Raw genomic sequence first — 27,646 nt, forward strand, 5'->3', positions numbered from 1 at the left:
CGAGTCAAGGTAGATTCTGGATGTGCCCTGCTTTAACAGTAAGCATGAGGGGTGAAGGCAAAGGAGGAGTAGGGGTGCCGTTAGCCATTAGAGGAAGGGCTATTCATGGAGATGGGAGGACTAGGGGAGAAATCAGTTTGGCAGGGGGAAGGGCCAAGCGCGTTCATTTTGTACGTGTGAAGTTTGAAATGACGCTGTGACAAGAACAAAGAAACCTAAGGAAGCAAACAGATAAAATCGTGCTAATTGCCAGAAACAATTAAAAATGTGCAGGAAACGAAAGGAAAGGAAATTACCATTTATGCCGTGGCTTAGCCTTGTACGGTACAGAGTGTGTTCTTCCCCTTACACCATCCTGATCCGTAACACAGATCCCCCGAACTACAGAAACCTCACAAACAGACGCTTTAAAAGACTGATTTTACAGGGAATGAGAGGTTAAAAAATATGTATTATTCCTGCTATTCAAGTGAGACTAACTTAAGTGAGAAGGAAATGAGATTGAAGGTCAAAATACCCAAAATAGCTAAAAATTTAATTTCCTCATGAGCTCAGATTTTTTAATATACCAGATAAGCCAGAAAGCACTCATGATCAAGGAAAAGTACAGAAGGTAAACACAAACCTGTAAGATTTGAGTCAGAGTGGTTGTGGGTCAATACAAGATAAAGTTTTATAAGTGTTCAGGATGGTCAAAAATGGCTAGAAAGATTTTGGGGTATTAATTTTGTATCCTGCAACTTTGCTGAATTCAGTTATAGTTCTAATAGCTTTTTGGCGGAGTCTTCAGGGTTTCTATGTAGAATATCATGTCATCTGCAAATAGTGAGAGTTTATCTTCTTCCTTACCAATTTGGATGCTTTTTTCTCTTTGTGCTGTCTGATTGCTGTGGCAAGGACCTCCAGTACTATGTTGAATAAAAGTGCTGAGAGCAGGCATCATTACCTTGTTCTCGATCTTACAGGAGAAACTTTCAGCTTTTTGCCATTCAGTGTCATGTTGGCTGTGGGTTTGTCATTTATGGCCTTTATTATGTTGAGGTATGTACCCTCTATACACATTTTGTTGAGTATTTTCATCATGAATGGATGTTGAATTTTTTGTCAAATGTTTTTTCAGCATCTATTGAAATGATCATGTAGTCTTTATCCTTCTTTTAGTTAATGTGGTATATGGTATTGATTGATTTACAAATATCATACCATCCTTGCATCCCTGGAATAAATCCCACTTGGTCATGATGGATGATCTTCTTGATGTATTTTTTTTTATATCGTTAATGTACAGTTACTTGAACAGCATTATGGTTCCTAGACTCCCCCTGTTATCAAGTCCCCCCCACATACCCCATTACAGTCACTGTCCATCAGTGTAGTAAGATGCTATAGAATCATTACTTGTCTTCTCTGTATATACTGCCTTCCCCATGTCCCCAATCCCCGACATTATGTGTGCTAATTGTAATGCCCTGTTTTCCCTCTTATCCCTCCCTTCCCACCCATCCTCTCCAGTCCCTTTCTGTTTGGTAACTGTTAGTCCTCTCTTGGGTTCTGTGAGTCTGCTGCTGTTTTGTTCCTTCAGTTTTTTCTTTGTTCTTATACTCCACAGATGAGTGAAATCATTCGGTACTTGTCTTTCTCTGCCTAGCTTAGTTCACTGAGCATAATACCCTCTAGCTCCATCCATGTTGTTGCAAATGGTAGGATTTGTTTTCTTCTTATGGCTGAGTAAAATTCCATTGTGTATATGTACCACCTCTTCTTTATCCATTCATCTACTGATGGACACTTAGGTTGCTTCCATTTTTTGGCTATTGTAAATAGTGCTACAATAAACATAGGGGTGCATATGTCTTTTTCAAACTGAGCTGCTGCATTCTTAGGGTGAATTCCTAAGAGTGGAACTCCTTGGTCAAATGGTATTTCTATTTTGAGTTTTTTGATGAACCTCCATACTGCTTTCCACAATGATTGAACTAGTTTACATTCCCACCAGCAGTGTAGGAGGGTTCCTCTTTCTCCACATCCTTGCCAATATTTGTTGTTGTTTGTCTTTTGGATGTTGGCTATCTTTACTGGTGAGGTGATATCTCATTGTGGTTTTAATTTGCATTTCCCTGATGATTAGCGATGTGGAGCATCTTTTCGTGTGTCTGTTGGCCATCTGAATTTCTTCTTTGGAGAAGTGTCTGTTCAGATCCTGCGCCCATTTATTTAATTGGATTATTTGCTTTTTGTTTGTTGAGGTACGTGAGCTCTTTATATATTTTGGATGTCAACCCTTTATCGGATCTGTCATTTATGAATGAATATATTCTCCCATACTGTAGCATGTCTTTTTGTTCTACTGATGGTATCCTTTGCTGTACAGAAGCTTTTTAGTTTGATATAGTTCCACTTGTTCATTTTTGCTTTTGTTTCCCTTGCCTGGGGAGATATGTTCATGAAGAAGTTGCTCATGTTTATGTCCAAGAGATTTTTGCCTACATTTTTTTCTAAGAGTTTTATGATTCTTGATGTATTTTTGAATTCAGTTTGCTAGTATTCTGTTGAGGATTTTTGCACCTATGTTCACCGGGAATTTTGGTCTGTAATTTTCTTTTGTGTGTGTGTGTGTGTGTGTGTGTGTGTGTCTTTGTCTGATTTTGGCATTAGAGTGACGCTGGCCTCATAGAATGAGTTTGGAAATATTCCCTCCTCTTCTACCTTTTGTTTATTCCTGCACTATTTGCAACAGCCAAAATATGGAAGCAACCTAAGTGTCCATCAATAGATGAATGGATAAAGAAGATGTGGTTCATATCCAGAGTAGAATATTATTCAGCCATAAAAGGAAAAGAAATATTGTCCTTTGCAACAACATCGATGGATCTAAAGGGCATTATGCTCAGTGAAATAAGCCAGGTGGAGAAAGACAAGTACCATGTGATTTCATTATTTGTGGAGTATAAAAACAAAGCAAAACAGAGGGAACAAAACAAGAGTAGACTCATAGGCACTGAGAAGTGACTAGCAGTTACCAAGGGGGAGGGGTTGGTGTAGGGTGGGGGGAACCGTGAGGGGGATAAAGGGGAACAATAATTCACAATCACAATATAAGTTGGTCATGGGACAGAAATACAGCCTCGAGAATATAGTCAATGATTCTATAACATCTTTCTAAGTTGATAGTAACCGCACTAGAGGGGGAGAGGATTTAATAATATGGGTAACTACTGAACCACTGTGTTGTACTGGCAAAATGCTGATACATTAGGCTCAAAACATAGGAAGCATTGGTTGGCTAGAGCTTTGGCTGAGAGGAAAGGTGGCTGAGAGGAAAGGAAGTACGTGAGTCCCCCATCATCAGGCCTCAGCAGCCACATCAAGGGTACTGGCAGCAGCATTGATATCTTTGTTTTTTGTTTTATCAAAGTACAGTTAATATAAAATATTACATTGGTTTCAGGTGTAGAGCACAGTGATTCAACAATTATACACACTATGAAATGCTCACTGCGGTAAGTGTAGTTGCCATCCATCACCATACATAGTCATTACAATATTATTGACTATATACTCTCTGTTGTACATTCCATCCTTGGACTGATTTATTTTATATTGGGAATGTATACCTCTTTATTCCCTTCATTTACTTAACCCATCCCTCCACTTGACCCTTCACGACAATCACCGGTTTGTTCACTGAATTTATAAGTCTTTTTCTGTTTCGTTTGTTTTATTTCTTTTTTAGATTCTACATGTGAGTGAAATCATAGGGTATTTCTCTTTCTATGTCTAACTTTTTTCACTTAGTACCATCCCCTCTAGGCCCATAAAACTGGCATTGGTGGCAGAGATCTGCATCCTAGAGCCCATAGCAGCCTCCGAACATAATTGCCCCTTTGTTACCTGCAGCCACAAGGTGACCTCAGTGGTAGGTGTGCCCTGGTAACCAGGAGGGCTTCCTGGAGTGCTGATGAAAGCCCCCTTTAAGAATCCCCAGGCCTATTTTAAGTGTATTTGAAGAGAGATGGGGTCCTGGAGAAAGTGGTGCCAGCAGAGCCATGAACACTGTGATTTTTTGCTGTGGTTCCAAATCTTCATCGTGTCCATTCTTCTTGGTTTTTCAGATATATTCTTGACCCTTGTCATGAGCCTATGATGCTGATAGGTGATCTGTTTTAGTATTCCAAGTAACGTTCACAATTTAACACAGTATTTCTGTGGGATGTTTTGATTCTTAATGGTAAAAACTTTGACTTTAAAGGTCAAAGGGTAAGCCCTAGCAGAAGACCATTTCCCTTTGCCTGTCATATTTCTCATGCCTGTATTTTAATAATGTCTCTTTGGATTCCTCATCTGTCTCTCTCTTTACTGGGGGTTCTGAGTTATTTTCTGACTTCCACAATGGCACGTGTCAGTTGAAGTAGGAATGCACTTGTAAGGTCTAGAGACCCATTCCTTTCATAATATTTAAAGAGATACAAAGAATACACTAACTGGATTGGCTTCACATTTCAGATGTTTAACAAATGTTATGAGCCAGAATGTGTGTCTCAAATGTATATTTATGTAGTTGAACACCGTGGAATGTGTCTTCAGGGTGCTATTGTAAACAAGCTGTCAAGCCTAACTGGGTTATCTTGGGGGAAAAAAACCCAACTCTTCTTGCATACGCCATTTACAAACCTTGAAGAAACATTCGCTAATCTGATCGATTGGGTGATTTTAAAAACATGGGGTACTGGGTTATTTGTTCAGAAATCCAAACCTCAGGCCCTTGTTTACCATTTGGGAAAACTATTTTAAAAAGTAAAAGTCAGTCAATGAACAAATTGCCTCAAAATTTTTATAAGTGGCACTATGTTTTCTTTCTTTTTAAAGGAAAAACAAATTAAATTGATTTTTTAGGCATTAGATAATGTTGAGATTAAACATTAAACTTTTGGGTAAAGTTAATACATTCACTTTCTCTTTCTTATACTTTTACTAGTGAATAAGCAGACTTATCCTAATATCCCAAATTTCTATGATTAATTCAAAGTCTTTTTCATTTTAAATATAAAATAGTGGAATTCCTAAAATAACATTTTACTAATTTTAAGATTTCTTTGTGAGGAGAATTAATGAAATAGAGAGGAGTAGAGGACCAGCCTTAGCTGATCAGTTTGGAATGGAGAGACTGTTGCCAAGGGTATCAAGGAAGGCTTCCTGGAGGAAGGGCAATTTGAACTAGGTCTTAGAGAATAAAAAGAATGTCTTCCGATGGACTTAAACAGGGGGACATTCAAGAAGGATAAAACAATAGGGAAAATTCTAGGCATGTCTGGGAAGTAATGACAAATACGACTTAGAATAGTGTATATGAATCTAAGTAGTGGATCCAGTGGAAGATCTCTCACAGTAACCCAGGCTACCATTGTAGTGGAGGGAATTTATTTCATTCATTCATTTGTTTGGCATCTGTTTATCAAGCTACCTCCTACATACCAGATGCTGCTGGAGACAATGAGTATAAAGGAAGGGATGTCTGGAAAAAATTAGGAGAGGGTTCAGACAGAGCACAGTGACATATTAATAGGGGTAGGCAGAGGAGGCTGAAGTCCTGGAGCATTCAGAGGAAAAGCTCCAATACTCATGAGAGAAAAGTGCCTTCCACTGTGGCCTAAGGAGCTAAAATAAACTTAAATGGAAGAAAATCCTATAGTTTTGACTTCCATTCATTAATTCAACAAGTTTTAATGAGCCCCCTTCTCTGGGCCCGGTGCCATGCTAGCAAGAGAAAGAATTCTGAGCCGCTAGAACAGACAGTAAGAAAGGCATAGACCTTCCTCGTAGGATGTGTTGCAGAAGAGCACAAACCCACTGGGATGGGTGGAGGTCCGGGCACAAAGGGCCTGCGACCTCTTCTGACGGGGCAGGAAGCCCTGGACTCAGGCAGCCTTCAGATCATCATTGTGGACGTTGGCTATCTTTGAACTACAGATTTGCAGAAGTGCCAACTATTAATAGACTGTAGAAAGCAGAGTTTACTGTAAGAGGCTGACAGATATAGATCTGAGATATCATTTTACTGCCAATTCCTCTTCTGCCCGCAAAAGCTTTGTTGGCCCTTGAGCCACTTCCTTTCTCTTGCTCTTCTTACTGGGGAAACCAAACACCAGGGGCTAGGTACAGACATACTCTGGGGCTGTCTGCAAACACAGATAGGGCACAAATAAGAAATAAACTCTGGTATTATAGGCCCAGCTTTTTATTTACATTTATTTATTGTCTGGCTTTTGGAAAGACCAAACAGATCTCCTTTCCAGCCTTTGCTCTTCTCTCCCCTCCAAGCAGCCCAGAGCATTTGGACTTACATTTATTTTCACGCATGATTTATAAGCTTTCTCTCTGGGAATTTTGAAGTTAGGTCCTTCACTAACAGAGCATCCTGAAGTCATGTCAGCAAAATATATACTTTTGTTTAATGGAGCAATAAACTGGTTATGGAGTGGCCTTAGAACTTTTTAAAAAGACTGCTGCAGGCAATAGCTTGAATGTCTTCCAAATTCTGGGCATGTCTTTTTCAGTCTTAAATAATTAGAGATCTGGTACATTTTTGTGGCTGTCCCAGTGATAGACTCACCCAGAAGCAGAGAAAATGACTCCTAAAATATTGTCCACACTGTGGTTCTTTACATGCATAAGGGTCTAAATAAAATAGTTCAAACTTTAGGGAGTTTCAGCTATAACCTTTTCAGACATGTTTATCAAGGGCAAGAATATGGAATTTTCTGCTTCTGGGTGAGTCTATCACTAGGACAACCACAAAAATATACCAGATCTCTAATTATTTAAGACTGAAAAAGACATGCCCAGAATTTGGAAGACATTCAAGCTATTGCCTGCAGCAGTCTTTTTAAAAAGTTCTAAGGCCACTCCATAACCAGTTTATTGCTCCATTAAACAAAAGTATATCTTTTGCTGACATGACTTCAGGATTCTCTGTTAGTGAAGGACCTAACTTCACTGATGAATGCAGAGATATAGTGCTGTGGGTTTTTAAGTGAATGAAGGCTGTTAGTTGACAGTGCCCACTGTTGTGTGAATTGTGTATCTAGAGGACGCCATGGCAGATTTACGGCTTGGGACTTTAAAACATTTTTTCCCCCTATGGATCTATTTTCTATTGCCTCAACTTTGCTCTTTATTTTGTTACAAAATATTTGATTTTTTTTCATCATGGACTTCCTTGCCTGTAGATATTTTATAATAATATTATAATCTCTCCATGGTTTGTACTTTTTTTCATTTTAACTCTGGATTTTAGGGATTTTTTCCAGTTGTTAATTAAATATATTTATTTGTCCATTTACATAATGCCAATGGATTTAACTTGAAACTTTTCTTTCCTAATAATGCATTGTGAAACTAGAAGATATAATTCACATCAAGTGTGAAAATATTTCTATTAGAAAATAGTGAGAAAATAAATGAATCAGAAGTCTCTGTTGGTGATGATGTGAAGAATATCACATTTGTTTAGTTGTTGTTAGAATAATGTAGACCTTTCAGTTACTATGAATGTCTTTGAAAATCTTGGTTGAATGTGAGAACTGGATAAAAGTCTGATAAGATAATATTGAAAGGAAAGGAGCGCTCCTTTCCTTTCATTGGTGCCGAAACCCGGGAGACGGGACACCCCAACTGGGCCCCGTCTTCCCCCCTACACCAGCAGCAGCTTGCCCTCGTCCTCTTTTTCCAGCGCTGGCTCCTCACACTCACCACTCCTCTTCGGCCTTTGGGTAAGTTTTCCCCCGGAGCGGGCCGCTCTTCCCCGAGCTATCGCAGCGCCATTGACCATGATTGTCCAGCAAGGCCCTGATGCTCGGGGACGAGGAGAGAACTCTCCTCGCCTTAAGCCTTCACAGCTGTGGTGGACCCTCAGGCCCCTCCTCCAACAGCCATAAACGAGGTGACTCCTTTGCGGGTGAGAACGCTCCGCCGAAAATTCCTAATACTAGGTACCTCATGACTCCGGCACTCTGCCTTCTTAGAGAAGTCTGGGTGATGACCCACACTTCCTAAGAAATTCCGACTTGTATACGAGTTTCCGCAGACCACCAAGGATCATCGGGGATGCCCTTTGTCTCCTTGTGGTCTGCTCCCAGTCCGAGGATCTCCATTCGTCTTCCCCTGTTTGTCTCCTTCTCTGTCCTTTAGCCATGGGAGCCTCCTCATCCCTCCCTAAGGATTCACCTCTTGAATGCCTGCTCAAGTATCTAGCCACCCTCTCCCTGACACCTGATATAAAACCAAAACTTCTCCGTAAATACTGCTCCCAAGATTGGCCGACATACCCCCTAGACAATAACAACCAATGGCCCACAGGGGGAACTCTTGATCCTAACATCACTCACGATCTCTTTAACTACTGCCAGCGCCTGAAAAAATGGAAGGAGATTCCCTATATCGAAGCCTTCCGCCTCCTCCTCCCGCCTCCCTCACCACCGCCTCCTCCTCCTCCCCCCGCCTGCCCCCAAGTTCTCCTAGCCTGTAAGCCATGTCCCCCACAGAAGCCTCCCATTCATTCCCTTCCCCTTCTTCTCCTACAACAGCCCTTCTCCCTTCCTCCCCTACCATCTCCTCCCCCATCTCACCTCCTCTGCCTTCGTCCCCCTCACCTGCCCCTCCCCCGTGGATTGAGCCTGAGCCTTTCAGCCCCCCTTTAACTAGGTCCTGGGGGCCTCCTCCGTCTTTGCCCTCATCACCTGTTTCTCCCCCACAGACTGAGCCAGAACCCTTCAGTCCCCTTCAGACTCGGTCCCAAGGGCCTCCCAAAATTATTGCCCTCCTCTGGGACATAGCTTAGACAGACTCACTCAAGCCCTATTACAGTATACCAGCCTGGACCCAGAAACGCCTGACGGAAGACATGTCCTTATGACATACTTCCTAGCTCAAAGCTACCCCGACATTAAAGCTAAACTCAAAAAGTTAGAACAGGGCCCTGCTACCCCACAGACTGAGATCCTAACAGTGGCCTTTAAAGTCTTCCATAACCGGGAGGAGGAGAAAGAACGCCATAAACAAAAGGCTGATCAGGCCAATTTCCAAATGTTGGCCCAGCTGATAAAACCACAACCTGGGTGCCCTTCTACAAACAAGACCCCCCCCCATCCCCAGGAGCTTGTTTCAAGTGCGGACAAGAACGACATTCGTCAAGGGCATGCCCCTACCACCCCATGCCCCAGATGCCACAAAAAGGGTCACTGGGGGTCTGATTGCCCAGCCACCCAAATGGGAGGCTGGACGAACAATCCTCATCCTAAGCCCACCGTAGTGGGGCTGGCAGAAGAAGATTGACGGGGCCCGGGGGCTTCTCACCCGACCATTTCCATCACCAAACAGGAGCCCAGAGTTACTTTAATAGTAGATGGTCACCCCATCTCCTTCCTCCTGGATGCAGGAGCCACCTTCTCAGTCTTGCGAGAATACCGGGGCCCTACCATGCCTGCCATTACTCCTATAGTCGGGGTAGGAAGTAAACAGATTTTCCCATTAACTCCCCCCTTTTATGCACAATCCAAGACAATCCCATACCTTTCTCCCACTCCTTCCTGGTTATGCCCCAGTGTCCCATCCCTTTACTAGGACAGGACATCCTTTCTCTCCTCCACGTTTCCATAACTATATCCACTCCCACAGCCCCCAGTACTCCCTTTCTGATGGCCCTCATAGCCGACGACCCCCCTCTACCCAATGAAAGCTCCGGTTCTGCCCTCATACACCCTGTAAATCCCAAAGTTTGGGACATTACAAGCCCCTCCATGGCCCTATGTCCCCCTGCCTCTATCAAATTACGTGACCCCTCTCAGTATATCTGTCAGGCCCAATACCCCCTAACCACTTCAGCCCTCATAGGCCTCCAACCCATCATTCAAAATCTCTTAAACAAAAATTACCTCAGACCCACTCACTCCCTGTTTAATACCCCCATATTAGCTGTTAAAAAAACCAATGGATCTTTCCGCCTTGTCCAAGACCTTCGCCTCATCAACATGGCCATTGTCCCTATCCATCCCTTAGTTCCAAATCCATACACCCTTTTATTGCAGATCCCTGCCTCGGCATCCCACTTCTCAGTCCTAGATCTCAAGGATACATTTCTTTTATCCCTCTGGACCCCTCCTCCCAAGATTTTTTCGCCTTCACCTGGACGGACCCATACACAAGACATTCTGAACAACTCACTTGGACAGTTTTGCCACAAGGCTTCTGAGATAGTCCCCATATTTTTGGACAGGTCCTAGCTCAGGACCTCAAACAGTTTCATCATGATCACTCCGAGTCCACCTTATTATAATACTTGGACGATCTTCTACTCTGCAGCCCCTTGTGGGAACAGTCTCAACTTGACACTGCTTCCCTACTTAACCTCCTAGCTTCCAGAGGTTACTGGGTATCCCATGTCAAAGCTCAAATCTCTTCCCCTTCTGTCACTTACCTCAGACTCCTTCTATCTCAACAAAGAAAGTTCATTACCTTAGACAGAAACGGCTCCTCTCTGACCTGCTCATTCCCAAAACCAAGACAGAAATCCTTTCCTTTCTAGGCCTGGCTGGGTATTTTAGAGCATGGATCCCTAACTTCTCCCTGTTAGCAAGACTCCTATACGACCTCAGCAAGGGCCACCCTGAAGAACCATTATCCTCCTCACCCCGACACTCCTTCATTAAGCTCTGTCAAGCCCTTGAGGAAGCCCCAGCTCTCCATCTTCCTGATTTGTCAAAGCCCTTCTCATTATACATTCATGAGAGGTCCAGTCAAGCTCTAGGAGTCCTAGGCCAATATTATGGCCCATCCTTTGCCCCAGTAGCTTATCTCTCCAAGCAATTAGACCCCACAGTTCGGGGATGGGCCCCCTGCCTACGGGCATTAGCCGCTGGTTAGCTCTTGCAGAAAGAAGCTCATAAACTAACATTCAGGGCGCCCCTTACCATTCTGTCCCCACATCACCTAAAAGATCTCTTAACCTACAAAAGTTTACAGATTCTCCCTCCCTCCAGACTCCTGACCTTACTGTCCTCTTTCCTCCAAAATCCCGTTCACCCCCTTTGCCATCCATACCCGAATCATGACTTTTTCCTCCTTTACTGCTCTCTCGCTTTTTTCCCCTCATTCCTATTGTCTTCCCCGCTACCCCAGCCTCCTTTGTATAGCGATTCAAAGTAGACAGACTTACACACAGCATCAAACAAAAGTTACTGCCCTCATTGCCACACCAGACTTCCCTCTGAAAGGCTGCTCTGAGCCTTTATACCTCCACTTTCCTCCCTCCACCGAAGTGTTCACTAGCAGCTCCCCTTTATTCTCCCTACCTCTGCTTCCTCTATGACCAAAAACAAGCCTATTGCAGGTGATGGCCAGACACCTACGGGGGATGCCCCTACTGGTCTTGCGCCATTCACTACATGGGTAACTCCCGGTACCCATAGTATTACTCCTCCAACCATTTCATAAAATATCCCAACGGCTCATTCTCCTTATCAATCCCAGATCCCTGGGACTCTTGATGGGCCACCAGGGTCACAGCCTCAGTTTACTATGGGGGATCCTTGACCCCCCACGGTACCCTTCATATCTCTCGAGAGTATGTTCCCTCTCACTCCCAGATCTCTCAAGTTGCATCAGATATCGGACATTCCGAAAAAGTCATTATCCAAACTCTTGATGGCACCTCTTCATCTTCTTATCCCCGCCCCTCTTCCAATTTCTCCTACTCTAAGTTACAGTTCATTCAAGACACCACCATCTTTCTCAACCACACCCTCAACACCATCAATTGTTTCTTGTGCGCATCACTACAGCGCCCACTGCTGGCCGCCGTGCCCCTTAATATTTCCAACTACTCCTTCCATGCAGAAAGACAACCCCTCTGCCCCCTGGCAGACATACCCCTATGGGAACCAGAATACGCAGATAATCTCACCATCCACCACTGTGTAAGCCCAACTCCACCCCCCTCCAGCTTACTTCACTGCCTCTCTATCTACACCCCTACCTCCGGCTCTAAGACTTTTACTCAACTGGGCCATTTCTTTTAGTGTAATGGCAGTCTTTTCAACTCACTGCCTCCCAACTCCAGCACACCCTGCATTCTCATCACCCTAATCCCACAGCTTACACTTTACAGCATGGCAGAATTCCTTGAGCTCCATCCTCCCTTGCCCTTGCGCACAAAAAGGGCTGCTTTCCTTCCCATTATAGTCAGTATTTCCCTAGCCACCTCAGCCATTGGGGCAGGATTTTCAAGGGGAGCCTTGAGTCACTCTCTATGAGCAATTAGAGATCTCAACGCCAAACTTGAGGGAGCCCTGACATCCACTGCCAATTCCCTAGCCTCTCCAAAGACAGGTCACTTCGCTAGCTAAGGTCACCCTTCAAAACCGGCGGGCCTTAGATCTGCTTACAGCCGAGAAGGGCGGCACCTGCGTCTTCCTTTGAGAGGAGTGCTGCTATTACATCAACGAATCCGGCATTGTAGAAACTGACATTACCAAATTCACCAATCTTGCCTCCAGCCTCCACTCTGCTTCCAATTCCAACCCATTCTCTTCAATACTAACAAACCCCCTCCTTACCTGGCTCTGGCCCATTGCAGGCCCCATAATAATCATTCTCCTTGCCTGTCTCTTCTTACCCTGTATAATAAAGTTCATCAAAATCCCAAATCAGAAAAATCTCTAATCAAACTTTCAACCAGCTTTTACTCAGGAACTACCAGCTTCTGGCCACAGAAGATCCCTCACCCTCACGTGACCTCCTCACCACATGCTGAGATGGACCCCTCTCTCCGCTGGAAACTGTTCCTGGAAACAATGGCCGCAGACGCCTGGCTTCTGGCACCCGTATCCTCTTGGCACCATTAGAATCAACAAGTCCTTGACCTATGGTTACAGGGAACCTTCATTGATTTCCAACCTGAAGAAGTCCACATCTACTTGTCCTTACTGTGGGGAGTCCTATCAACCCTTTCCTCCCAGTCCTCAAGCTCTCACTCCCTTCTCTGCCCCCGTTCAGCAGGAAGCAGTCAGAGAGAAAGCAACGTCCACAACCCCATAGAGGAGAAAAGGGGGAATGAAGGGCCCCCACCCGTAAGATGGCAAACTCACCCCTCGCCCCACCTAATCCCAGCACCTAGCCAATAGCCACCAGCCCTGTAGAAGTGACACCTCAATCAGCTCATGCCCCTTCCTATATAACCCAGCACCTTTCCCTAATAAAGTGGAATTCTCCTGTGAATTGCTGCTGTGTGTCGCTCCTTTCCTTTCAAATATGACATTTAAACCTTATTTATTGGCAGGCACTAATATTTCTGAAGCAATGCTATTTGAATAATAATTGCAACTGTTTATCACATGCTGACAAAATGCCAGGCATTGACAAGGATGCTGGCAACAAGATAATATCTCTGGCTTGTAGGACTTGATATCTAGGGAGGAATAAGCCATCACAACACTGTGGGACAAATTCTATGATAAGAAAGTACAGGAAGACACATGGGAGTTGGAGAGTGATTCAGTTGTAGGGAACAGCAAAGAACTTCTAAAGAAAGTAATGTCAAAGCTGATATGGTATGTTCGCAGTGAATCATAGCTTTGTATAGTCCCCTCCCCTTAAGAGAGGACAAAACCTATAATTTACTTCTATTTGTAGAATATGGCAAAGGTGGTAGAATATACTCCCATGAGTATATTACAGTATATGGCAAAGGTGGAGGGATTTTGCATATGTAGTTAAGGCTTCTAATCAGTTGACTTTAAATTAACCAAAAAGGAGGTTATCTTGGGCTGACCTAATAAGGAAGGCTCATTAAAAGAGACAGAAGTCAGAGAGATTTTCGTTTCGGCTTTGAAGAAGTGAGCTGCCATGTTGTGAGAAGGTCCGTGAGTTGGCAAAGAATTGTGGGAAACTCTGGAAGTTGAGAGATACCTCCGGTTGATGACTATCAGGAAAGCAGGAAACTCAGTCCCACAACCACAAGAAATTTAATTCTGCCAACAGTGATATGAGCTTGGAAGGGGACCCGGAGGCCTAGAAAGGAATGTAGCTCAGCTGACACCTCAACGGCAGCCCAGTGACCCCCTGAACAGAGGACTCAGCAAGAGGGATGATCAATGTATGTTTTAGGCAGCTCAATTGGTAGCAATTTGTTATTCATCAATAGAAAGCTAATACAGCTGACATGTAACTGATGACTTCTAGAATGGCTAAAATCACAGGCTTTCTGGTCAAGATGAACTTGCCTTCTCGTTTAGCCAGGTGACGCTGAGCACCTCTCGCTTTTCCTAGTCGGCAAAATGGACGTTATCATTATCATCACCATCTCCATCCTCTTTCTCATCATCTTCATCATCATCATCATCATCACCACTACCCATTGCCTTCATTTTCCTCCTTCTCCTCCTCCTCCTCCTCCTTCCCTAATAGGGCTATTATGGGGATTCAGCAAACTGAGCTGTTGAGGCATTTTACCAAGAAGAGTGGCATCGAGAGAGGCAGGATGCTTGCTTGGTCGGCCTGACCCTGGGTTTCAGAATGCTCTTCTCAACTCTAGTTTATATTGTCCTCTCTATGGTTATGAGCTCAGGCTTAGACATCTGACAGATCTGAGTTCAAATTCAGTTTCACTTTGAGCAAGAAATAAACATTTTAAGGTTCAGTTTCCTCATATATAGAAATAATAGTACACACCTTAAAGGGCTCTGAGGATTGAATGAAATAAGGTATGTGAAATGTGTAGCAAAGTACATGCCTAAACATTTCTTAAATTATTTAAGACACATTTGTATGTATTATTATTTGCCAACTTCATTTAGTATATATATGACACATATAAATAGTTACATCTAACATATACAAAACTTCTCCATGTATTGAATAGATTGTGGAGGAAAATTATAGCCTTTCTAAAGATCATGGGAGCTAAGGCATATTTTAATTGGTCTGGAGTGCTTTAGATCAGGTAAATACTGACAATCAGTTGATATGTTAGATATTCTGAGATTACCCTTCCAATCATTGGGTTTCTTAATTTTTAAAGTTCTTTGCTGTAATTATTTCTTGTGTGTGGATGTAGCTGATCTGACTGATTCATACTCCTCAGGTCTTTCTTCACTGATTATATAATTATTTGTTTTTTGATGTTCAAGGGCTGAATCACTGCTTTCTATTTTTGTCATTTCCTTTCTTAGAAGAGCTTGCCTTGCTCTGTGAATAGGCCCTGGTAATGTTTGCTTGGCTGAAAGCAAGCTTTTCTACATAATGTGGCTTATTATTACCATAATTTTCTAGACTTGGACTTGGCTATTGCCATTGCTAGCCCAGAACAAGCAAGACTGAAACTCCTGGATGTGACGATGAGGAATGGGAGAGGATTCGTTTTATTTTCTCGTTGTGTTAGCAGGGTCCTTCCCATGGCTGCTCTGCTTATTTTATTGGCACATCCGCTTCTTCTTTCTTTCTGTCTCATTGGCATAGACTATGTTTATTGTTGTCTTACAAACTATCCTTCTACTTGGCTTTTGCTGCTGCTAATTGCCTACTAACTTTCTCCCCATTCGAGTAATGAGTGGCAATTTTGCATCCACCTCCATGCAGATATTACAGTTTCTTATCATTATTGCACTGCATCTATTTTTCCCTTATACTCTATTTGACTTACATCTTTATAATGTCTTTTTACATGAAGGGAGCAGAAGCCATTTATATTCATAATTATTCCATCTCCTCAACAGCAAGGAAACAAGTATATTCAATGTGTTCTGTACAGCAATTTAGATTAGGGAACTGAATTACAGTTACTAACATGTTCAATAAAGTTTGAAAATTGTGCAATTGTATGAAAATATCGGAGCCTCTTTACCACTTCCATCAGGACAGGGAGCTAAAGCCTGTGGCTGTTTTAAGAGAACCGGTTGAGATTCCTGAGTGCCTGGGGTAAGCTGACAGTTTGGTTGGGACCCTTTTATTGGTCACCCAGTGGCACATTTCAAACTGTCAGGAGCTGTGCTCACTGACTGTGTGTACCTCCTTTTCTGGTATCGTTTGGACCACTGAGAACCAAGAGATAAAAAGCAATAGAGGGCAGTGTTCTTCTGCCATAGGCAGATTACATAAAACATGGTCAAGTTCTTATTCTGTGGCTTATTTGAATAGGCATTTCTCCCTGTATTTACCTGCTTTTGGAGAGGAGATGCCATAAGTATCCTGCAGAGAGCAGCTGATTGCTCCTGTAGTCACTATTGGCAGTGCAGCTAGTGTCAGTCTCTCTCCCCTGAACTGAAATTATCTCTCACTTCTCTTAACTCCAGGCTCATCCCTATCCAACCCCCCTTCACACTGCTGCCAGAAATTATTCTTTTAAAACAGAAATCTGACGTTGTCACCCCCATGCTTAAAAACCCTTGCCATCTCCCAACTGCAAATAGGAGATGCTGGGTAAGGGCACAGCTGTGGGACAAGGGAAACTTGGCTGGACATCCTTGGGGTAGTTATTCTGCCAGAGTGTCAGCTTCCTCCCCCTAGAATGGAGGCAACGGCATGTACCACACTGGATTACTGTATGGATTAGAGTAACCTGAGAGCGCTTGGGGAAGCCTCTCGCCCAATGGGGGCTTTCAAGAACTGTCAGCTCTAAACTATTTGTTTTTTATAGGTGTGATTGATTTAAAGTCAGTATCCTTTCAGGAAAAGGGAAAGCATCAGGAGAGAAAATTCATGTAATTTGGCCTCTTCTCCCAATCCATCAGAATTTATTGTAATTCAATTGTAAGGTGACTGTAATTCACTGCTCTGTTTTTTCATATTCCAGGTTATTTTATATTCAAGTGATCATGACTATTAGAAGAATATTTCATTTTTAGAATCTGATGTTAGGGGGCTGACAGAAATGTCAGCATAACATGGCCAGAAAGAAATACATAAACAAAACAGTCAGATCAAAGAGAGTCAGCCAAAATAGGATCACATTCCAAGCAAGAGAGAAAAATGTTCAGAGGAAAATTAAAGAGGCTGACAGCAAATTAAATATCGTTGGCAAGAACATTTTTATCTGGTGCAAGATGCTTTTTGGGTTCTGATTCTTCTTTTAAAAACCCTGGTTCATATGAATCCCTTTGCATTTGCTGGCCTTCTGCTGGGATGACCCCAGAGTCTGTCCACAATAGCATCTTTGTTCATTTCACACCACCTAGCTGTTCCCTTCCCTCACTGCCCCCTCTCAAGGAGCTGCCCCCAACTACACCTGCCCATCCTTATGGCCTTACTCCCCATTATTTACTTATTTTCTTGCTTAACACTTTTCACTGCTGCGAAATATGAAGTATTTGCATATCATCTGTCTCCCCCCTGAAATGTGCATCACCCAAGGTGAAGGTATAGATTGAATGTTTATGTCCTCTCAAAATTCAGATGTTGAAACCTAAACCACAGTGTGATAGTATTTGGTGTCAGAGCCTTTGAGAGGTGATTTGATCGTGAGAGTGGAGACTTCGTGAATGGGACCAGTGCCCTTTTAAAAGGGACCCCAGAGAGCTCCCTTATCCCTTTCATCATGTGAGGACATAGTGCGAAGATGGCTGTTTAGGTCCCAGGAAGTGGGTTTTCATCAGACCCCAAATCAGCCAGTGTCTTGAACTAGGATTTTCTATCCCAGAATTATGAGCAATAAATTTCTGTTGTTTATATCCCCAGCTTAAGGTCTTCTGTGACAGCAGTCCAAATAGACTAAGACGTAGGGCCTTGGTGTTACTCAGTTATACCCCTTGTACCTAGAATAGAGCCTGATGCCATAGTGGGTATTCAGTAAATACTTGCAGGATAAGTAAATGGATAGTCAATTTAAAGTCCAAATTCCCAAGAAGAAATGTTTTAAAGGTGTTCTCTCTACTTGGTTGACAAAAAAACCAACTTTTCAAGGATTGAGACTTTGTCCTAAACAACTCCTTAGTAAGGGAAAGCTGCTTTGGCTCCTATTTTATCTGCAGGTAACGTATGACAGTCACTTAGAGCAGTTACTGGCATATAGTAAGTGTTTACTAGGTACTAATTATTATTACTATTGTGAGTATGATAGATTAAAGATCCAATTTCTACTCAGGTAGCCAGCCTGCATTATAACAGTGCAAGCATACTGCCTACAAAGGTGTCTCTGACTGTCGCTGCTCTGTCGGGCTTGAATGAGCACGCTTGAACTTACTGATGAGTATGAGAAACAGGAGCGAGAGGAATAGTCGGCCCTGTTGCCAGCGCTGTGAGAAGCTGTGCTGTGTCAACACCAGCAGAGCCTCGTAGTCACCACCCTGAGGCTCCGTCCTGCTCTGAAATGCACAACAGTTCCACCTGGCAGAATTGTCAAAGTTCTTCCCTTTGTTTCTTCATTACTGACATCATACAATTTGCAGCTGTGCCCAGAGAGGTGCAGAGAGGGGAGTGAGAGTCAGGACACACGGGTGCCTGATTTAGTCCTGCCCCTGTGTGCTCCCAGCTCCCAGTTCAGCACCACTTCATCTCCTGATACCTCAACTTCCTCATCTGGAAATGGGAAGAATGCCTGCTGCCCTCCAGCACCTCAGAGGAAGGTCATGGGGGGGAAAGTGAATGGCAGCAGGAAATACTGACGAATACAAGCACCAGAATCTTTAAAAAGCAGTGTTTAGTACAGTGGATTAGCACCTCTCTTGAATCACCAGTGAAGACAAAGAGATTAAAAACTGCTGCCATTTCAAAAGGCAGCCCTAACTACGTCAAGGACAAGCCCAGACTGCATCTATGTGGCATATTAGCTCTCCTGGCATAGTCCTCAAACTAGCATTTGAGATCTAGTTTTAAAGTATAAATATGAATGACAGATACAGAAAAATACACAGAAAGACCAAGAGAAGAAACAGAAGAGACTGTGCATCTATATATGTGTCTCGATTTTGGTGTATGTCAGCTAAAAAATCACCAAAAAGCATTCATGTTGTTAAGATGGATCATCGTCTTTCCTTTTGCCTTCTCCCCTATCTTGATTTCTCTACAGATTTTCTAAACTTTGCGTTGTGGAGGCTCTTTTTGCCTATTCAACTTAAGGCAGCTTCAAATGCAAGCACAAACAGCCCTGCAAAAACATTCTGTTCAATGAAAGATAAAGTATATGACTTACCACACGATTATTTTTGCAAAAAGCTATTATATAAATATACAAGCTTATGTGAGCTTAAATAGTCTGAGGCAAGGATACAAAGAAAGGAAATACATACACATCTACGGAAGCAATGCTCACGGCGGCCTGGCTTTAATAGACAATTGCATACCCTCACTTAAAGGGCAAAGAAGAAACCATATGTCTATTTTAGTGACTCCATCCTGAAATGGTGTGATTACTCCTTTTATTATATTTTCAAATAAATACATATGGGACCTGTCAGATGTCAACAGTGGCTCAGAAAAAAGTATGAATTAGTCACACTGGCACACGGGGCTCGGGAACAATGAGCGGTGCTCTGAAAGACCCTTGAATACAAACCTATTTGCCTCTTAATCCAAATGAATAATTAATGATAATTATCATGCTGCAGTTATTATCTGTGATAATAATATATCCGTAAGGTGAATAAATTCAATCTGCTACTATGCAGAAATGGCAACTCATAATATTCTTAAGAAATACAGATATAATTATCAGTATTAATGGTCAAGGGAAAAAAAAAGACATTTTTATATAAGGAATTACAGCAAAAGGTCTCTAGTAAGGTGGAAATGAATCGTCCTGATAATAATTTTTCCACAGCCCTCACCACCGTGGCCCTGCCAGGGTGCTGATGGGGTTCCTACTTCTGTGGCTAAGTTCCATTTAAGTTGAAGCTTTACTGTGCTCTTGTGCATTGCAATCTGCCCATAACGTTTCCATTATCGCCCTTTAGAAAATGACTCCGGTTAAGTTTAAGATCTTGTAAAAAGGCATGTGAAACATGTTAGGACAGGTAGGGGCGGTTGGGCCACCAACTTGACAATTTGATACTTAAAGGGAAAGAAGGCAAAAAGCCAAAACAAATACAACGTGAAAAGCTTGGTTACTCGACAGGCTGGAGGTGGGACAGTGTTGATTCGTGGCTGTTGTGGGTGGTGGTGGTTTCTTTTTAAAAGGCGTTCATGCACAGAGCCAGCTAGTGCAATGGAGCGCAAGCATGGCACGTGACCTGGTCCTTCCATCGGTTCCCTTCACCGGAGGGCAGGGTGCTTGGCCATCGTTTTGTGTGTGTGTGTATATGTGTGTGTGCACAAAAATGAACACCTTCACATACATATATCTTATCAGTGAAAGTCATGTCAATTGAGGTACAATTAACATAGAATGAAAATTATCCTTTGAGATTATAATTTATTAAGTATGGGGAAATAAAAAGCAGTCACATGACATCCATCACCATTTAAATACAGAATCACCTCTTACGTGTTGCCTGTGTAAGTTATCCCCTTTCACACTCCCAGCCTCTAGTAACCACCAGATCTACTTTCTGCAGGGATAATTTTGCCTTTTTCAGAAGGGCATATAAACTTAATTGTATTCAATTGGGTTTTTTGCATCTGACTTCTTTCACTTAACATATTGCTTTTAAAATTCATCCATGTTGTTGCATATGTTAATAGTTCGTTCTTTTTAATTTTCTGAGCAATATTCAATTGTTTGGTTGTATCACTATGTATTCATCAGTTTGTGGACATTTGGGTTGTTTACAGGTTTTAACAATTATGAATAAGGCTGCTATACAAATTAGTCTACAGGTCTTTGAGTGGACTTATGTTTTCATTTCTTCTGGGTAAATAAATAAAAAAGGGATTGGTAGGCCAAATAGTAAATGTATGTTTAACTTTATGACTGTCAAACTCTTTTCCAAAGTGGGTGGAACATTTTACATTCCAGCAACAGTAAATGAGAGTTCCAGTTGCTCTGCATCCTCATCAACACTTGGAATAGTCAGTTTAAAAGCTTTTGCCATTCTGGTTGGTTTGTAGTGATATCTAATTGTCATTTTAATTTGCATTTCTCTAATGATCTATAACATTGAACATCTTTTCATGTGTTTATTTATCATCTATAAATCTCCTCTGGTAGCTTGTTGGTTCAAACCTTTTTCCATTAAAAATAAGTTGTGCTGTATGTCTTTTCCTTATTAAGTCATGAGTTATTTGTTTTAGATACAAGTTCTTCATCAGATATATACTTTGCAAATACTTTTTCCCCGTCAAAGGTTTATGCCATCATTTTATAAACAGTGTCTTTCAAAGAGTGAAAGTTTTTGATTTCTTGAGCCTGTGTGAATTTAGCAAGCAAAGCAAAATGGAGAGATTGTGCCAGTTAGGACACTTCCTCCCCAAATAAATGGCTAATATTTCTTGAGCACTAACTACATATAAAGCTCTAGGCTAAATCTATATAAAAAACATATAAACAGCAGCTTAAGAAAAAGAATAGTAGCAATAGTAATTCAGTAGCTTGCATAATTTAGTTAACTGCTATCCCACACTATGTCTTTATATACACAGCTGTGGATATTTTTATCTAGGATAGATATTTTTTGGCTAAGAAAAATATCTAAGGACATACGTATAACCATGAAAGTGGGGTTTTCCTTTGATAAAATATTATACGTATATTTGAATTTTATCATTTGTAACCTTTATACATTGCGATGTATAAACAGAAAATGTTACCAGTTACTTGGTATGTTTAATATGTTAGCACTGGGAAAAGTAAACTTTTATTTGACACTGGTGGAGTAAGTCTAAAGTATTAGAGGAATATAAGGCAGTTCACTCTAGAGAATGCTTAACAGCCAGATTTAAAAAAAATGTTTTTAGAAGTAACATTTATAGGGAATTACTACAAAGCTTTCAAGATTTACATTCAAAGCCCTCAGATTTCCATGTAAAATATTTCATGTACTTCTTATTATTGATTAGTTAAGCAAAAGAGAAAAATTATCAAGCCCACTATTTGCAACAATGTTTAAAAGTCACTTTTTCTCTGTCATTTTATAATATTTCTAAGTACTTTTGTACTATTTGTCTTGTATTCATTTGGTCTTTCATTGATAATATTTCTCCAAGGTCCTAAATCTGCTTTCTGTCTTCCAGGAACAAAACCTTTGTAGAATCAGATTTTCTTGTCTTTTCTCTTTAAAACTATTTTCACGTCATAATTTTGTTTAAAAGTATAAATATTAAGAATTTTGGAAGCATCAAAAATTGTCACATTGAAAACCAAAAAGATATGCTCTCTTTTAGAGATACCCTGATATATTACATATATTTTGTCTTTATTTTATTTGAGGGAAAAAAATGCCACGATAGAAATGCTTGTTAGATGTTGGGGAGGGAATAACAAGGTAGCAAGAGTTCATCTTCTTGAGGTCTTTGCCCTTGACAATGGGAAAAATAGATTCAAAAAATTATATTGGAAAAGCTCCAGATGACAGTCAGTTACTTCACATTTTGTGGTTTTCAGGATGCCTTGTTTGTGTCCTTATGAAATTACTACAGCATTTTCTCTGGCTTAAACTGACTCAGCAGGGTTGGGAGACAGAAACATGTTATTGGAATCAGGACACAGAAAATCCAACTGATTTTCTTTAAACAAGTGTGTATTTTTCTAACTCAGGACAAACTTTGGGCCTAACAGAATGAATTCATTTTAGAGTTAGTGATAATAAAATTTCAATATTATGATACCTCTCAATTGAAGAGTTCCCAGAGCTAAGAGGTAGTATTGGGTATCTGATATTTAAATATCAGTTTTGCTGGGGAAAAATTGCTTTTCTCTAAATTGTTTGAATAATTCATAAATCAGTAGAGAATCACAGATAATCAAGAATCGACTGAACCAGAATAGAATAAGAATAGAGAACCAGAGAAACCGTCTCACTTATTCTTGTCTTAGAGAGAGGGGTGAAAAATTGTATTATTTTATAAGATCTTAGAAAGTGAGTCCTTAACCTAGTTCATTGTTTGAATCAATTATTCAGTGACATTCAAAGCCAGAGAGTGTCTGTATCTGGTGCCTTATACTATAGCTTATGAATTGATGCCTTACACCTATTCTTTATGACCACGATGCCATATGCCTTACACATGGCTTCAAATTCCATCTTCTGTGGCCCCTGTACTCTGTGTGGGAGCCCCTCACATACCTAGAGATAATAATTAGGCCTCCCCTGAGCTTTCCGTAGAACTTTAATCTTGATGGCAGTGTTCTGAATCTGCCCTGAACTGTCCATTTCAGACCTAATGTAGGGAAGTCCATCTTGCTAAAGATCTGACTGGAACTGATTCATATGGAGAAAGTGATTGCTTTCGTGCTTCCTGATATTTGAATTGTTTTGTAAACATTACAGTATCGTGTTATTAACTTACTGTGAGTTTATGATTCATTATGAGCCTCTTATCATTCCTTCCCTGCTTGTACTTAGACATTTCTTTACCAGCTTATATTTTTGCATGTTGAAACTCCTTATTAAGTTTCTCTCCCTTTCTTCACTCACCTGGGTTACTCAGAAGTGGGATAGTATTCTTTGGTTTGATGGAAGGTGCTATAATTTGAGTGTTTTTGTCCCCCCCAAATCCACATGTTGGAATCCTAATTCCCAGTGTGATGGTGTTGGGAGGTGGGGCCTGATTAGGTCCTGAGGGTGGTGACCTCGGGAACGGGATTAGTGTCCTGGTAAAAGAGGCCCTTGATAGATTTTCCTAGCCTCTTCTGTCATGGGAGGGCACAGAAGAAAATGTCTGCCACTTGGAAAAGAGCCTTCATGTGACCATATACTGGCGCCCTGGTCTTCCAGTCTCCAGAACTGTGAGAAATAAACTTTGTTGTTTATAAACTGCTCCGCTGTGGTATTTTGTTATAGCAGTCCAAATGGACAAAGACAGAAGGACTTTGTGGATTACAGAATTTTCATTTTTTGCTGTGTTATCTGTTATTTAAAAACACAATATGGGAATCCAAAAACTATAAAAGGTGGCAGAGTTCCAGAAGCCACTGGGAGGTATTAAGAGTGGTGAGAAGGAACCAGGCCTGCAGTCAGCAACCTCATGTCCAAAGTCCAGACTGCCCACAGTCTCCAAGCATGAGTATAAGGGCGGGGGTGGTGGTGGGGGGGGAAGGGGGCGGTTGTTTGTAATGGAGGAATTTTGGATTCTGAATGTTTATGGTAGAGATTTAAGGCCAATAAACTAAGTGGGTGGTCCACTGGATCAATTGCTTCTTTATACTCTTGGATACTTTCTAAATTCTAATTTCTGTGATTACAAGTAAGCTATAATTTAAGGCCCAAACATAGGTCTGTGTAGAATATATTCATCAAGTAAATCTACTTGCAGTAGTAAGACTAAGTGATATTAATGATATTTACTTAATGTATTGGGAAAAATATATATGCTACCTTATAAGTATAAATATACTGTAGGTTTAGGAAGTGGAAGATTTTCAAAATTCACAGAAATAGTTTGTGTGAAGTTAAAGTGATAATAATGGCATACCTAGGTGTTTTCATAAAGTGGTCTCTTTATAACCAAATATGAAGAGTGCTGCCTGGCATATATGGAGATGATACTAGTGTGATAATGATAATCCAGGGTTTTATGCTTTGAGGTAATGAATTTACCTTGATTTTCTTATGTTCTCTTATTTGTGGGAGTGTATTTGTGACCAAATAAAATTCTAAAATGTCTAGCCAAAATCAGTGGAGCAGTTGTAAATGTGATACGAACTAAATGGATGGGAATGAAATTTAGATGTTTATTTCAAAGTTTATAGAATCTTTATCATTTAAAAATCTACAAGAACACTTTCTGATTTGCATCTCCTTTATGAGGACTCCTGGGTTTAGAACCTGATTGTGCACATTAAAAAAAAAATACACACACACAAATATATAATTGCTGTATATTTTGGTAGCAGGAGAGGTTTGGCACTAATACACATACTTAAAGGGCCATACCACGTTTTTGTGTGTAATGTCCCAGAGCAAGATTACCTAGTTTTTATTTTCACCATGGTTGCCCTGAGTCAAAACTATGATTAGTGAATTTGTATTTAGCTCTTTCCACTTTCCTTTCCTGACTCCCTTCCTTTCATCCACTCAACCTTCTGGCACTCAGTTACTTAGCATTCTCAAGCTGTTTCCGGGTTGCTTAGAATCTTCCACTAAAAAAAAACACTGTGACTCGGCTGGCCCTCTTTCCCAGGGGCCCAGAGGCCACCTCTTTTCCTCTGCCCCACCCCCGTAGTTCTGCCATGCATCCCATTCTCAGTGTTCTTATATGAGAGAGCTAATAATGATTTTTTTAAAATGTGAGCCTTCAAATTCTTCACCTAGAATGGTTAGTATTCGGGGGTGGGTGTTAGATATTCTTGCAGGATTGATAGGGGAGATATTTTGGGATAAGAGAGTTATTTGATTTATGTATGTCATCCCTATAAATCCAAATACTTCCTTAATACATCTGGCTAACTCAGAAATATGGCTGGGAGTAAAGGAGGAAGGATAGTTGATTTCATGAGGAGTCAATGGTATTCCCTCCCTCAAATGGTGCTTTTCAAAAACATTTCAATGTAATATTTATTGACATGATGATTTTTAATACCATGATTAAAAGACTTTAGAGAAAGCAGAATGATAGAGAATGAAATCAGCAGACTGTAGAGGGCCTGTGTTCCTCTACAGTTGGGTGGGTTCCTCACACCTGATATCGCCCCAAGGCAGACTCCCCCTAGAGCTTCTGGAATGTTCACTTCTGGCATTTGTCGGCTCTGGGGGAAAATTCACTGGCTAGGACAAGTTAACTTTTAATACACATGTATTGGCCAAATGTGATCTCTACTGACAGAAGAAAGATGTTTTTAGATATTATCATGTTGCTTAGGAATGATTAATTTTGAAAGGAAGGCAGGTCTCTGGAAAGTTCTGAATCTGGGTAGTTATTTAACAAATTTTAATTGATACCTGTTGAGCTGTTGTCCTAAAGATGGAGGTGAGGAAAGAGGCACAGGCATTTAAGGAGCTTACACTCCTTAGTCACAAAAGCCATTCATAAAATTTAAATCACTCTACAAATTAGTTATTGGTTATAATTTACCATAAAAACTTATTCAATAAATACTTAACAAGTATCTGCTACATTCTGAGCACTGTACTTGGTGCTGGGAATACTGGAGAAAATAAAATTGCATGAAACATAGTCTCTATCCTTGAGGAATTTACAATTTGGGGTAGACAGTTATTTAAACAAATAGCCAAAATGTCAGGAATTTAACTCCATAAGAGGGGCAAGTGGGAGTGCTTCAGTCCTATTAAGAAGGGCACTTAGTGCAAACTACTTGTGGAGCTCTAGGAGGGACTCTAATGAGGATTTGAAGGATGAGAGGGAATATCTGAGCTGGATCTAGGTAGATGGTACGTAACAGAAAGTTGGGGGCAAGAAAATCTGACGTTGGAGGTAATAGGTTCTGGTCACTAAATCTGATGTGTGTGTGTGTGTGTGTGTGTGGTGTGATGTAGTGGTGTTACCACATTCCAATAACAAGCAATTTGCCCCAGCTGAGTTTCCTACAATTCAATTCATCTCTGAAACTACCTGTCTAGAGATAGAGTCAGATCCCACAGGCTAAGGGCTTGATCCTATAAGGCTGTCCCTTCCCCCATGACCACTTCAAACACCAGTCATAAAGCTAGGTTGTCACCTGTGCTTTTCACCAACTGACCAGCTACAGATTGGAGGTTTCCACTACCCTCTTCTTGGGTTCAATTCATTTGCTAGAGTGGCTCACAGAACTCAGGAATCCCATTTACTCACTAGATTACAAGTTTATTGTAAAAGGATGTAACTCAGGAACAGTTAGATGGAAGAGATGCATAGGGCACGGTCTGGAGAAGGGGTGTGGAGGTCCCCTGCTCTCTCGGAGGGCACCACTCTACCAGCACCTCCACATGTTCACCACCCTGGAAGTTATCCAAACCCTGCCCTTTGGGGATTTTATGGAGACTTCTCCTGTAGGCGTGATTGGTGAGATCAGTGGCCACTAGTAATTGATTCAATCTGCAGCCCCTTTCCTCTCCCAGGGAATCAGTGGAGTAGACTGAAAGTTCCAAACCTCTAACCACAGGGTCATTCTCGTTCTCGGGCAACCAGTCCCATCCTCAGGTGCTTTCTAAATGTCACCTCATTAATGTTAACAAAAGACACTATTGTTACTTTTATAACTTGGAAATTTGTAAGGTTTTAGGAGTTTTGTGCCAGAAAGGGGAATGAAGACCAAATATATACTTCTTATTATAAAATCACAATATCACAGGGGGAATTCCCAAGGCCTGGAATGCTGAGAATTCATTCATGCACAAGAGCAGATGAGATAAACTTTGCACACAGGACTCACTGACTATATAACTCTCCCAATTAGCACAATGGGTCAGTTCCCTGCCTTCATATCTGGGCCAATTCTGGTCATAATATTGTGGCCTTCACAGGTAGCTTGCTTACTTTGCTTATTAGAATATCAACAATACCTTTACATTTTCATAAAATATCTCTCAAAATGTGTTAAAAGATCAACTGTAGTATGGCAATAGTGTGTAAT

The sequence above is a fragment of the Manis javanica genome, chromosome 9 (assembly GCF_040802235.1).
Source record: "Manis javanica isolate MJ-LG chromosome 9, MJ_LKY, whole genome shotgun sequence".
NCBI classification, from domain to species: domain Eukaryota; kingdom Metazoa; phylum Chordata; class Mammalia; order Pholidota; family Manidae; genus Manis; species Manis javanica.